The following is a 14,658-nucleotide window of genomic DNA, read 5'->3' as shown; positions in this document are numbered from 1 at the left end:
TGGACTATTAAAAAAAATTATAGTCAAATGAAATTGCGGGCCAGGGTCAAGATAAAAGCAGTGGAAGAAAAATCATTACATAATTGTAGTAGCGGAACTTCTTTAAATAGAAAAAGACATAATGCAGTAGAAAAGGTTTGATTAAAAATGCTGTGAGGGTGGGAAGTCAACTTAAAATAATTATTTTAGGGGGGTTTTTTAAGGGGGAAAGGAATTGGAGGTACAGAGTAAGGCCCAGAATGGCTACCCCATTATTATTATTATTATTATTATTATTATTATTATTATTAGGACATAAGCTATAATAAATATTTTTTGTAAACTGTCAAGAGATGGTGTAGCATTGTAGTGAATTCAAGTGGAAAGCTTTGTGAGCTCTTATGTTTGAAAATAAAAAGGGTGGGCTTCTTTCCAAACCCGACAGCTAAATATGAAAAGCTGTTTACCAGTTTGCTCGCTGCTGCATCAAATATATTCAAAGTGCATCATATAAGTACTAATTGGCTTTGAATCACTCAAGAGTGCATTTGCTGTGACAATAGCATTTCCTTTACATATCATCTCGGTGTTTGTAAGAGAGGTGAAAATTAACATTTCCTGCTTTTGTCAGAGTGAAGCACGTTTCAACGAGTCTCTGAAAACATTTGAAGCATCCCTTGCATCCTAAGATCATCCAGCTATTATATTTTCAAGGGTTGTCTCTCAATGAACTATGGCAGACGTAAGATAAGTGATTGCTGCTCCTTTATAAAATAAAATAAAATAGCAAAAATTCACAGGGGCTTGATCATCGCACTTCACCATCTATGGCTTGCCTTTTTTTTTAAAAAAAGAAGAAAATAAATCACCCGTTTCAATTGCCTCTGGAGCTTTGTGTAGCACATGCTTTAACTTCAAAAAGACATGCAGGTATTAAAAAGAAGAAAATGGAAGTAATGTGGCATGATCAGTACAAATTCTAGGCAATATGCTTTATTTATTTTTAAAGGCGAATGTTGTTGTTGTTTTATTCTTCTTTCCTTTGCTTGATGGAAGGAAGGAAGGAAGGAGGAACCGGAAGGAAGAAATACACGGACCAGGAAGTGAGCCCCATTTTGAGTCTCATCAAAGCCTGAAGGAGTCTCGATTGCACTCAAAATGGACCACAAGGGACCCAAATGGGTGTTTAGCATAGTATTTTCAAAAGCCCAACTTTTCAGGTGCTCACACCAACTTTAAGCAAGGACCCCTCCAGATATAACCCTGATTATTTGTGATCATGATGCTATCAGGGAAATCACCCATGATCTCACTTTCAATACCAATTGTGCCTGCAAACATTTGGGGGTGATCACAGTGCTTCATTTCCAATCGGTGCGTATGATCATAGTTATTAATATTGCACATTTGGAAGCAAAAGGCTGAATAAAAACTGATCTTCTTGGGATAAAAATTGCCCAGTACAAAAATATGGGTTCAAAGCTTTACTAACAGAACTTGTTCCAAACCAGTCTTACAACAATTATGATTCATCCAAACAGTCGCAAGGACAGGTCCAGCATCTTAGAAATATGGAATTACTTCAAAGAGAACGGAAGTCAAAGCTCTTTCTCTCCACACACAACCATTTGAGCCTGAGGCAGTTCTTTCCTAGAAAGAGATTAGCATACCCTTTGTCTTGAGAACAAAGACTAGCTCACACAAAATGGAGATTTGCAACTGAATACAACTCACATGATCTAAAGTTAAACACCTCGTGACAGAACTGCAGGCATACATTCTTAGTTAATCAACCTGTTAGGCACTCTGAAAGCCTTACTTAGCTCCAATGGAATTTTCCATGCTCCCTTTAGCGATACGCATACAGAATTATTTTTCATTTCAATGAAACAATTATCCTTAACACATATCCCATAACTTCCTGATGAAATCCCATGACTTTTTACGAAACTAATATTCGGGTTCATTGTTGCCCCATTTTTAGTTGTGCCGTATCCTCTCTGGATAGCAAGTGATTTGTAGTTTGTACTGCCAAACAAATTAAAGCAAAATAAATCCACCACTATTGCAGCTTCAGTATAGACCTGCAGTGAGACACCATCTGAAGGGGCCCCAAGACTGCTATTAAATTGTGTGTGTGTGTGTGTGTGTGTGTGTATCCTAAGAATGTAAGTTAAAGTGGGATAAAATGACCTCGAGCCTCAGAAAAAGCAAGGTCCTTATTATTTCAGTGTTTCACCAGAATGAAAGCTCTCACATTCAGCAACTGCTAGAAGTATAACTCCTTTAGACTAGTTCTCAGCTACCATCTTATTTCTGTTCCTTAACTCCTACAATCGGCTTCTCTGATTTCTATACCCACTTGCTGTCCTACCCTCCTGCTAGTATATCTTTCATACTCAGTCCTTGGATTTGCTTCAGTCATAGGAATTCACTGATTTATTGGGGCAAAGCACCTTGTGATACCTACAGGCTCTGCATTCAAGAGGCACTGTCCAGTCACTATGTTCTGTTAGAGACCAGCTGGCCTGTTTCCTTATAAATAAATTAACTCCAGTCCATAATGGGACATGTCAGTTTACCCAATCTATTCTATCCCATTTAGAAATATGCTTTGTTCAGTCGCCCATGGCTCAAGCCACTAACCACATTTTGAATATTATTAAGGAAGACACAATAGAAATAAAAATGAAATGAGGATCTTGTAACCAAATGGCTGAAAGGTGGTCCACACACTTCTGAATAGATGGATATAATAGGTGGATACAATACTTCTTTCCAGCTGCCTATAAATATGATCCAAACTCATCTGTACTGAACTCCAGGCCTACCTGGCGACAAGTCAGTCTGTCCAGTCCTGAGTCCAGGGTCAATCCATGTGACCAAAGGACAGTCCCACAGAGATCCTGGAACATCCAACTGAGTAGACCCACCATCTCAGCTCTGGTGCCCTTTTATACTTTGCATGCTGATTGGCCAGTGGCGTAGGAAGGGGTGTGTGGTGAGTGCAGGCTGCTCCAGGTGTCATCACTGAGAGGAGTGGCAAAATGGCAAAATATGAGTTTTTAAAATATATTTTTTTAAAAATGGGCTCACGAAACTTTTTAGTTCATTCAACAAACACAACAAAACACAGCTGGCAGTGAGCACCATACTGCAGGGGCCAGCACTTACCACAGGGCCTTCTGTTACTCCGTTGGGGTTGCATTGCCTCCAAAGAGTATTTGAGAAGTTCAAAGATTTGGTTAAAAATCTATCCTACACTTTCCTAAGAGTAGGCGAAAAATAGAAAAGTTCTTCCACTCAACTGCATCTTGATTTATATGAGTCTACAGTGCATGAATATTCACCAGCTGGTCTATTTCCAATATAAACTTTCTAACTCACTAAATCTAACAGAGAAAAATTTAAATTAGTCATTATAGCACACATTTTCAACACAGTGGGGGATGAATAAGAAGTGCTATTACTGCTAATAGGAGCTACAGACTAGGTTTTATTCCCAAAAGTGCAGAGGAGACTTATAGACACTTTAACAATTGATGAATGTCTCATCGGCACAGCTTTCGAGTTTGACTCTTTGTAGCATATGAAAAACATTTCCTTTTCTTTGTTTCAGGGTGAAAAACAAAGGCTTTTGAACATCCGTCTGACACAATATACAACCTGATTAAATTTTGTTCCTTAAAAACAAGACCAACAGCCCACATTAAGATATACACATCAAAAAAATCTGGATAAATTTGTGTCCTTACGAAAGCAACCACAGACTAAACAAGTTTCCCTTCTGGTGAAAATCTTATTTTCGTTAAATTTGGTAGCTAGTCTGTTAGATTTATCTTGCTTCATGTTTATATCTAATTTAGAGCTTAAATTGTGGTTACTGTGCAATCATCAGTTGCTATGCACAGAGAAGGATAATTGTGGGTTAATATCCTATGAAGCAACACAGCTATATTATTTGTATTGCCTCCCTGTCTAGTTTAAGACTTTTTCTATTACCATAGCATGTAATTAGAGCTAGATGAAGCCTGAAAAGTTATCTGATTCTGAAGCTTTGGTCACATTCTCTGTAAGTTCCCTGGGAGAGAAAACCTATAAACCAGTATCTCTTGTCACACAGGGCATGTGTGCCGCTACTTGACAACCACACAAGAAAATTAGCAGCCCCAACCCTATCCCCACTTCAGTCACAGGAGCAGAATCGGCAGAATTAATTGCTGTTAACGCAGCATTTGTTTCTTTGTTAATTTGTTGATTTTATTTGCAGAATTTCTAGCTGTTCTCTCCCCCCCCCCGCGCCCACCCATTTCACTCAGAGTGTTCAAGGCAGCTTACAGTATGATTTTTATAATAAAAAATAAATGCACAGGAGGCATCCAGAAGCACAGCAACACAATTAAAATGCTTTACTTGATATGTGAGGTGAGGTGCCATTTAATGTAATAACAGTTGTCAACTAATGATAACTCTTAGGGGGAGGGAATTAGCTAGTACCTAATAAAGGATAAACGGTACAATTAGTTCTCTTAGAACATTGTTCAGTTGGGTTGTATGCTTTTTGATGTTTCATTTATTGTTTATGTATATGTAATGTAGCGGGTGGCGCTGTGGTCTAAACCACAGAGGTTTAGACTTGCCGATCAGAAGGTCAGCGGTTTGAATCCCAGCTCCTGGGATGCTTGGTCCCAGCTCCTGCCCACCTAGCAGTTCGAAAGCACATCACAGTGCAAGTAGATAAATAGGTACCACTCTGGCGGGAAGGTAAACGGCATTTCCATGTGCTGCTCTGGTTCGCCAGAAGGGGCCTAGTCATTCTGGCCACATGACCCAGAAGCTGTCTGCGGACAAAGGCCGGCTCCCTCGGCCTATAGAGCGAGATGAGCGTGCAACCCCAGAGTCGTCTGTGACTGGACCTAATGGTCAGGGGTCCCTTTACTTTTACCCTTACCTTTATGCCGCCTTGAGCATGATTTTCACTCTAGAAAGGCGGCATACAAATAAAATGATTGATGATTGATTGATTGATTGATTGATTGATTGATTAAAATTCAATCAAAACAGAGTAAGACGACTCCATGCAACCTTGTGTTGTTCAAAGGGGAAGGGGAGAAATGGCGTGTATGTTTCTTTTGATCCACCTTATTTTTATGGTTTTATGTTGTTTTTAATTGTTTTTAGTATTGCATTTGAATGCTGTAACCCACCCAGGGTCCTTAGGGTGAAGGGTGGCTTGGTAGTAGTTGAAATTAGAGGATGAAGGCTGCAGAGACACCTCTGTGAAGAGGGAATGACACAATTAGACCAATTAGACCAGGGCCAGATTTAGGTTTGATGAAGCCCAGCTGTCCTTTGTCAACAACAAATTGTCGCTGTTTTTTGTGTTGAATATATGCTATATGGTAATTTATAGACCTAATCGGTATCTAAAGCCATTTGCACATAACAAAATATGTATTTTATCAAAGTAATTGTTGAACTGAAATACAATTAAGAAGAAGTATATTAATAGTGGGGAAAATTGGGGGGGAGGGCCAAGTGGGGCCCGAAGCTATAGCTTGTTTAGCTTATGCGTAAATTCGGCACTGAATTAGACACTGCCACAGAGAATGCCCTCTCCCAGACTTACACACAACACACGCCAACATGCAAACCTCTGGAGGGGATGAAGATGGCACGCACTGATGAACTTAACAACCGAGAGGGTCTATAAGGCTGGAGACAGCCTTTCAAGTACAGTGGTACCTTGGGTTATATACGCTTCAGGTTACAGACTCCGCTAACCCATAAATAGTACCTCAGGTTAAGAACTTTGCACTTCAGGATGAGAACAGAAATCGTGCTCTGGCGGTGCGGCGGCAGCGGTGGGCCCCATTAGCTAAAGTGTTACCTCAGGTTAAGAACAGTTTCAGGTTCAGAATGGACCTCCGGAACGAATTAAGTACTTAACCCGAGGTACCACTGTATTTGGTGCTCTGAAGTTGAGACAGAAAAATGGACAGAGATAAAGAAAGATCTAGAAATATGGTCGAACCTGAAGCTTTCCTTGTTAGGTCGAATTGCAGTGATCAAAATGAATGTATTGCCTAGAATGTTATTTTTGTTTCAGACATTACAAATTGTGGATAAACTGGACTGTTTCAAGAAGTGGCAGAAAGATATATCCAAATTTGTCTGGCAGGGCAAAAAGCCCAGAATAAATTTTAAGATACTTACGGACTCTAAAGAACGAGGGGGGTTTGCCCTGCCGGACTTGAAACTGTACTATGAAGCGGCAGCTTTCTGCTGGTTGAAAGACTGGCTACTTCTTGAAAATGCAGACATTCTAGATCTGGAAGGATTTGATAATAGGTTCGGTTGGCATGCATATATTTGGTATGACAAGGTCAAAGCGCATAAGGGTTTTAAAAATCATATTGTTAGGAAAGCACTGTTTAATGTCTGGATTCGGTATAAGGACTTATTGGAAAATAAAACTCCCAGGTGGCTCTCACCAATGGAAGCTAAGGAGGTGAAGAAACTTAATATGAAAACTAATTGGCCAAAATATTGGGAAATTTTAGAACAAGAAAGTGGTGAACTTAAATTACAAAGTTTTGAGAAAATAAAGTCCAAGGTACGAGATTGGCTCCATTATTTTCAAATAATGGAGGTTTATAAACATGACAGGAAAATTGGTTTCCAGGTGGAAAAATCGAAATTAGAAACAGAATTGTTAGAACCCAATACTAAGAATTTATCAAGGATGTATAACTTGCTGCTGAAGTGGAGCACAATAGATGAGACAGTGAAATCAGCCATGACTAGATGGGCACAGGACATAGGTCATGACATTATGTTTGCTGACTGGGAGCAGTTATGGACCACAGATATTAAATTCACAGCATGTAATGCCTTAAGAGAAAACATTATGAAAATGATTTATAGGTGGTACATAACCCCAGTCAAGCTTGTGAAGATTTATCATCTGCCCAATAATAAATGTTGGAAATGTAAAGAGACTGAAGGAACCTTCTTCCACCTTTGGTGGACCTGCCCAAAGATTAAGGCCTTCTGGGGAATGATTTATAATGAGATTAAGAAAGTACTTAGATGCACCTTTCATAAAAAACCAGAGGCTTTTCTCTTGGGTATGGTCGGCCAATTGGTGCCGAGGAAGGACAAGAACTTTTTTTTGTATGCTACTACGGCAGCAAGGATCCTTCTAGCAAAGTATTGGAAGACACAAGAGCTACCCACGCTGGAGGAGTGGCAGGCGAAAGTGATTGACTTCATGGGACTGGCAGAAATGACCGGCAGAATCCGCGACCAAGAGAAAGAGACTGTGGAGGAAGATTGGAAGAAGTTTAAAATATATCTTAAGAACTGCTATAAAATTGAAGAGTGCTAAAATGTTAAGGGAAAGGAAGAGGTATAATTGCAGCGGCAAATTTTTTATGATTTAGGGTGAAATTGAAAAGGAGAACAAATTTAAAATTTAATTGATTAAAAGGGTTGCTGAATAATTGTAAAATAAGGATGCCAAAAGGGGAAGGTATGGGGAAGTCTGAGAAAAGAGGCTTATGAAAATGAGGATACGAAAATATGATCTTATGTGTGTGTTTGTTTGTTTGTTTGTTTGTTTGTTTGTTTGTTGTTGTTGTTTTGTCTTTTAAAGATGGAAAATTTAATAAAAAAATTATTTTTAAAAAAAGAGACAGAAAAATGGAAGGGATGTTTTCATGGGGAAGAAAATAAGAAATTGAAGACGAGGCTTCTACACAGCATTCCTTTATTCTTTTTGTACCTTTAGCGCTAAGGATTCTACTGGTAAAGAAGCGATGGATCATTGTTTGGTAACTCTCTTGATTAATGTGAAGTTGGAAGGGGAAGTCTAGGTGTCAGTGGAAAGAATAAACTGCATATGATTTGATTGGGGAGGGGGGAGAGAGATGGTAACAAGTGATATTATAAGACGTGATGTGGTTTCAAACAGCGCCAGCCATCGTGTGTGACAACCTCATTGGAGGAAGCCGAACCTGTTACTATGACAGCATGCTTTGACTATAACATTCAGAGAAGATAAATCATTTCAATTTAGTCCGTCCAGTTGCTTTATTATTAAAGCTGACAAGGAAGCAAGAGCCAGCGCCACAAGAGAAATCACAGCAATATACATCTGTCACATCATAATACGGCAGGATCAGAGATCATCCAGGGGTGTCCTAATTGTAATTTCAGAAAACCGAGTAGGGTTTACACGATAGCATCCACCTATATCTCTTGAGCATGTATTTCCAATTTGCTGCCTGTTTGCATCCATTCAGGAATGAAGTGCTGCCTGTTGCTAAATGCGGCACAAATAAGTTAGGCCCGCCTGCGAAAGATCAGCACGAAATGCAAAGCGGCAAGGTAAACGAAGAGGCAGGGGTGGCGAGTCCACCTGTTTTTTTACAAGCCTGTGTGTGGTCTGTGAAGCACAGCCAAAGAACAGAACGTCAACTAAAGCTTCATACGGTCTCTGTAAACAGCACCCATGTTTACATCCAGAAGGATGCCGTGGACTCACATTGCGGCCATGTTTCTCGTCCGTAAATGGGAACGATAACAAACCGCCTCGCAGAACTGGTGTGGGAAGCGCCACTGTTAAAAAGAACTCTGTAAATTAGGTCAATGACTGGACCTAACGGTCAGGGGTCCCTTTAAGGTAAAGGGACCCCTGACCATTAGGTCCAGTCGTGACCGACTCTGGGGTTGCGGCGCTCATCTCGCTTTATTGGCTGAGGGAGCCGGCGTACAGCTTCTGGGTCATGTGGCGAGCGCAAAACAGAGCAGCGCCGTTTACCTTCCCGCCGGAGCGGCACCTATTTATCTACTTGCACTTTGACGTGCTTTCGAACTACTAGGTGGGCAGGAGCAGAGACTGAGCAACGGGAGCTCACCCCATTCCGGGGATTCGAACCGCCGACCTTCTGATCGGCAAGTCCTAGGCTCTGTGGTTTAACCCACAGCACCACCTGTGTCCCAGGGGTCCCTTTACCTTTACCTAAATTATTAGAAAAGGCCTACCACGTTGAAAAGTTGGGCACTTCCAATGGAGCCTTTAAAGCATTAGTCACTCTCCACACGAGGTCCGGAGAAGATTGCAAATGGGATAAAGCACACATAGGGGATATTGTATTTAAAAATACTCCGGACTGCAATCCAATTTATACCATTTCATTTCATTATTTCATTTCATTTCAAGGCAGTTTACAAGCTGAAGAAGTAACACAAGACAGTCGTACCTTGGTTCTCAAACTTAATCTGTTCCGGCAGACCGTTCAACTCCCGAAACTGTTTGAAAAGCAAGCTATGGCTTCCGAATGGCTGCAGGAGCTTCCTGCACTCAAGTAGAAGCCTTTTTGGAAGTTCGGCTTCCGAAAAACTTTCACAAACCAGAACACTTACTTTCGGGTTTGCAGCGTTCGGGATCCGATTTGTTTGGGAGCCAAGCCATTCAAGTACCAAGGAACCACTGTACACAGCAAAGATCACACAACTAATAACAATCTGATCCAATAAAAAAAAAAATCCTAATAAAAACATAACTTTAAAATAAGCACCTTATATCCGATAAAGCAATATTCAACAGCCCGTTGGAATGTAATAGTAACCAGCAAATAATATTTAAACAGTTTACACTTAGCAATGACAATAAATAATTGCCAAACTATAAAATAATGGAAAGTCACAATGCGTATCACAGATACGCATAAAACTCAGGTCAATTTGCTACGCTATCGCCTTTTTGGCACGCTTGAGTTGGTGAGGTGGTGTTTGAAGTTAGTGCACGAGGTTCAACACGTGGCCTCCTGTGCGAGGACATGCAGTTGTCCGATTCTAACATGACAGTGCGTATATGTCAGTCCAAGACTGATCAGGCTGGTAAGGGTGTCCTAGTTAAGCTCACGGCGTCGGCACAGCAGGGCCCATGCTCGGTAGAGGACACTAGGCGGTACCTCTACCTCAGACTGCCCAGCCCGGGTCCGTTTCTGGTCCATGAAGATGGGTCACCCTTGCTGAGGCACCAATTCACCAAAGTACTTCGCAAGGCTATTGAAGCTTGTGGTTTATCCTCCCAGGAGTACGCTGCACATTCATTTAGGATTGGCGCCGCAACCACGGCCGCGCACCTGGGGCTACCGGCGGACAGGATCAAAGAAATGGGCCGGTGGGAAATCCAATGCTTATAAGTCTAATATGCGACCTGCAGCTTTACCCTACTTATCCGCCTTTTCTTTTCTGTCTTTTACCCCCAGCTATGCTCAGGAGAAGCGTGTGGATTTGCGGCCACAGTATAGTTCATTGGGCCCGCGTACAAGCGGTGAGCTGCGGCCTTGCACACAATCTTGGCCTTCCACATGGTGTTCGAGTTTCCTGGTTTTCAACAAGAGGCATGTGTTGGGAGGAGCTTATGCCATTGCTGTGGGAGAAAGTAGCCAAGTTCGGCCCTCCCGACATCCTTGCAATTCATTTGGGGAGAATGACCTCGCTAACAGAAGGAGTGTGGACTTGTTGTGGAGCATAAAAAGAGACTTGAATGCATTTGCAGCCTTGTGTCCCAGAACAACGGTGTTCTGGTCCACCTTCTTGAAAAGAACTGTCTGGCGTGGTACGCAAAGCTGTATGGCCATTATAAGAACCAGGAAACTCGTAAATCGGGCGGTAGCCCGTTGGGTGCGCTTTATGTATGGCCGAGTCATTTATCATGACCGTATCCGGATCGGCGACCAAGCTTTATACCGGAATGACGGCATCCACTTATCGGATCTGGGGAACGACATTTGGTTAGCTAGTGTCAGCAAAAGCATCTGGGATTGGTTGCAGCTTTGAAGGTATTGGCGGCGAGCCTTTAGCTCGGGTGGCGGTTAGGCATTGGAATAATGTGTTGTGGTGTGTCGAAGTGCTAGGTGTGGCCATCGCCTATGCCTTCAATGTCTAGGGGTATTCCATTAAAGGAATCTGGCGGTCGTGTATTCCGTCCGAAGCCTGCTTGGCGGGAGGCCATGGCACGACCCTCGGTGACATCAGGGGTGAGCCTATAGTTGGATTAGCATCAACAGGTGATGAACCCCTGGTGAATAAACCCACTTGTTTCGCGATCCAATGCCTAAGCCAATACCTTTTCATTGCTGTAATCAATAAAGTTGTGGCCTTTTCTAGCCCATTAACCTTATATCACGTGTCCCTGTGTCTTCATTTTACTTCGCGGGGGTCGGGTCCTCGAACCACAAAGCCGCATTAAAGGCTCAGATTGGGAAACAAGGATATACGGATCATACAATTTTCTATAAAAAAAAATCTCCAACCAAGTGATGTATACACTAATTTGTATAATAGTGTGCATGGAAACACATGTATTAGTAAAATTTACATTAAAAATGCACTATATCATGGGAAATAGGTTGCACAATTGATACAGTAGGTGATATGTGTGTTAAAATGCTGATATGTTTTCCAGAGGACTTTTTAAAACAACAACTGAAAACTGAAGCAGAAATGTGGAGAACGTGACTTAAGATTGGAAAAATGAGAAACTGAGAGAAACCAGCTTTGACAGATTTGTCCAGCCCCATCACCAGGGAAAGAGACAGCAAGGTTAATCGAGTCAAAATGTCTGTAAGATAGTTTCACTATGACAACCACCCTGTCTCTGCGATGCTGTTCTTATGGTGGACTAAAATGATGGCCATAAACCAGCAGTTCTCAAACTTTCCCCCCCATGGACCACTTGCTGGTCTTGTTGGACATCTTCATGATTTTTTCTGCCTGCTATAGTAATTGTTATGTGCTGTGCTAGATACTGTATGATTTTAATTGCATTTTTATTGCTGTTTTATTTTGTATATCGAATTTTACTGTACAGTCGTGTCTTGGTTTTCGAACAGACTTCCGAAACGTTCAGAAACCAAGGAACGGCTTCCGATTGGCTTCCAATTGTGCAGTTGTGCCGGAAACAATAGCAGAAGCCGCATTGGACGTTCAGCTTCCCAAAAAACGTTCGAAAACCGGAACATTCACTTCCAGGTTTTGATCGTTCAGGAGCCAAAATGTACAAGTACCAAGGCATTTGACAACCAAGGTATAACTGTATTACAATATTTGTGCCATGAATTCAAATTGCATTACAATAAAACGCATTAATGTTCAGTTGTTGTACAATTAAAAATCAATATGACTATTTAATGCAGGCATACCACAGACCACAGTTTGGGAATCCTTGTCATAGGTAACTACTGTATGGTTTGCATTTTGCAGCTGGTCCTTTGGTGAGCAAACTTTGGCAAACAAGCCCAGCATCTTTCACAATGGTAAAGCAAATATACAAGGCATTTAAAAGTTTGTTTATTTATTTTAAACGAAGTAGCTCTTATTGCTATAGGCTAAAACAGGTTTTCAATTTAATTCTTGAGCAAATCTGCTAATAACTTTGAAGGCTCTGCGCACACTTAAACAAAATTGTTCGTGTTATTTAAAATACACTTAGTGGTTTCGTTAATGTATTCAAATTAGAAAACAAAAGAGGAAGCTGAATTCATTGGAGTGTTACCTTTTTGGTCCTATGCTTTCGATGTCAGAATGATACATTTTGTTCAAGCAGCTTTATAAGGGGGTAAACTTAAGAAGACCAGGGCCACAATCATTTAATCTTTTATTTTGCCTGTCTGAAAATCTTAATTTTTATGAGTTTCCCTTTTTTCCATTAAACAAAATAATGTGAGCACAAAAGGAAGCTTAAACATAGGGTTTATTAGTTTTCTCTCCTTTCTCTTTTTTTGTGTGTGTGTTTTTATTACTTTTTTCTTCTTTTATTGAGTTTTTAGGTGCAAGATGAGAGTTTATGCTGAGTTAACTTTGCTAATGGAATTTATGTATAAATACTATGCGTCAACATGACATTTATTATTTTTAAAACAACAAAAGAAAGATATGTATTGTTCAACCAAGCCCAATTTTGTTTCCCCTCATGCCTTGGGAGATATTTCCCTCCCTTTAAAAGTGGCACAAAAGTGCCTTAAATGAGTAAGCAAAATATTTATATCCTTCCATCCAAAATGGAACCCGACATAGCTTACCGCAGTAGTCAATACTCCACCCTGTGCAAAAGGAGTTAAAACACTTAAAACATGTAAAATGCACAGTTATTAAAAAAGAGAAGGTGTTAATATCTACAGTGCAAATAGCATACCATTTGCCACAAAGGTTTGGATGAATAAATGCATTTTGTCTAAAAATAGCTCACATTAGAGAGAAGAAGCATTCCTATTAGTAGGGTATCACCACTAAGAATGCAGTCCCATTTCTCTTTTCAGAGAAATGACCTAGGACTCAGCTTTCTTAGAAAAGAAACAATGATTGGAATGCATTATAAACATGGAACACCAGAGGGTGCCAGACAGCAGAAAAAAAATTCTATGCAGATTTCCACAGCGCTTTTTTCTTTTGTTATAATGGTCTGATTTCTGATTTTTTTTAATATTTCTATTTTATTAAGGTGATTTCAGTTAAAAGAATTAAAGTGATACAGAAAAAAGAAGGAAAAGTGAGAGGGAGAAAAGCAACAACAACAAAGATACATATAAAAGCGAAAATATGCAAAAACGAAAAAGCCTACATTCCCCATACATTCTTGTATAAATTGGTATAGTGTTATTGTTCTAGTGCTTATGTAAATGCTAATAGCCTACTACATGACAAAGTTTATCGTATGTATCCATACAGAGTCTGTGCCTGTAAGCAGTCCGTTTATAAATTATCAGTGATGCCATCATATCTTTATTTTTTCCAATTCCAATTGGAAATCTGATTTCTGACTTATTTATAGCATGTTTTTCCTGTGTAGATCCAACCCTTGACTCCTGTGTCCAAGCGCAAGGATGTCATCTCTTTTTCCCCACACTGGCCTAAGCAAACATTGGCTCAAAGGCTGGAACTTTAAAATAAAAATAAATAGGCCTAAATATGAGGAAATTATTGAAAAGATTGGAGACAATTGGAGGTTGCAGAGCTTGGAAAAACTAAAAAACAAGGTGCGAGATTGGTTGCATTATGCACAAATTCAAGAGGTCTTTAAAGTAGACAAGAAGGTTGGATTCCAGGTGGAAAAATCGAAACTAGAGACAGAACTGTTAGAACCAAAAAGTAAACTACTTTCGAGAATGTATAACCTGCTGCTTAAATGGAATACTCAGGATGAGACAGTCAAATCCGCCATGATAAAGTGGGCGCAGGATTTGGGGCATAACATTATGTTTGAAGACTGGGAAAGGTTATGGAACACCGGAATGAAATTTACGGCATGTAGTGCCTTGAAGGAAAACATTATGAAAATGATATACCGGTGGTACATGACCCCAGTCAAGCTTGCTAAGATATATCACCTGTCTGATAATAAATGCTGGAAATGTAAAGAGGCGGAAGGGACATTCTTTCACCTCTGGTGGACCTGCCCGAAAGTGAAGGCCTTTTGGGAAATGATTCATAATGAACTAAAAAAGGTACTTAGATTTACCTTACCTAAGAAACCAGAGGCCTTCCTCCTGGGCATGGTGGACCAGAGAGTGCTTAAGAAGGACAGAACCTTTTTTATGTACGCTACTACAGCAGCAAGGATCCTGATTGCAAAACATTGGAAGACACAAGATTTACCCACACTGG

Source organism: Podarcis gaigeae (genome assembly GCF_964106915.1).
Source record: "Podarcis gaigeae genome assembly, chromosome: 11".
NCBI classification, from domain to species: domain Eukaryota; kingdom Metazoa; phylum Chordata; class Lepidosauria; order Squamata; family Lacertidae; genus Podarcis; species Podarcis gaigeae.
This window is presented reverse-complemented; position numbering follows the sequence as displayed.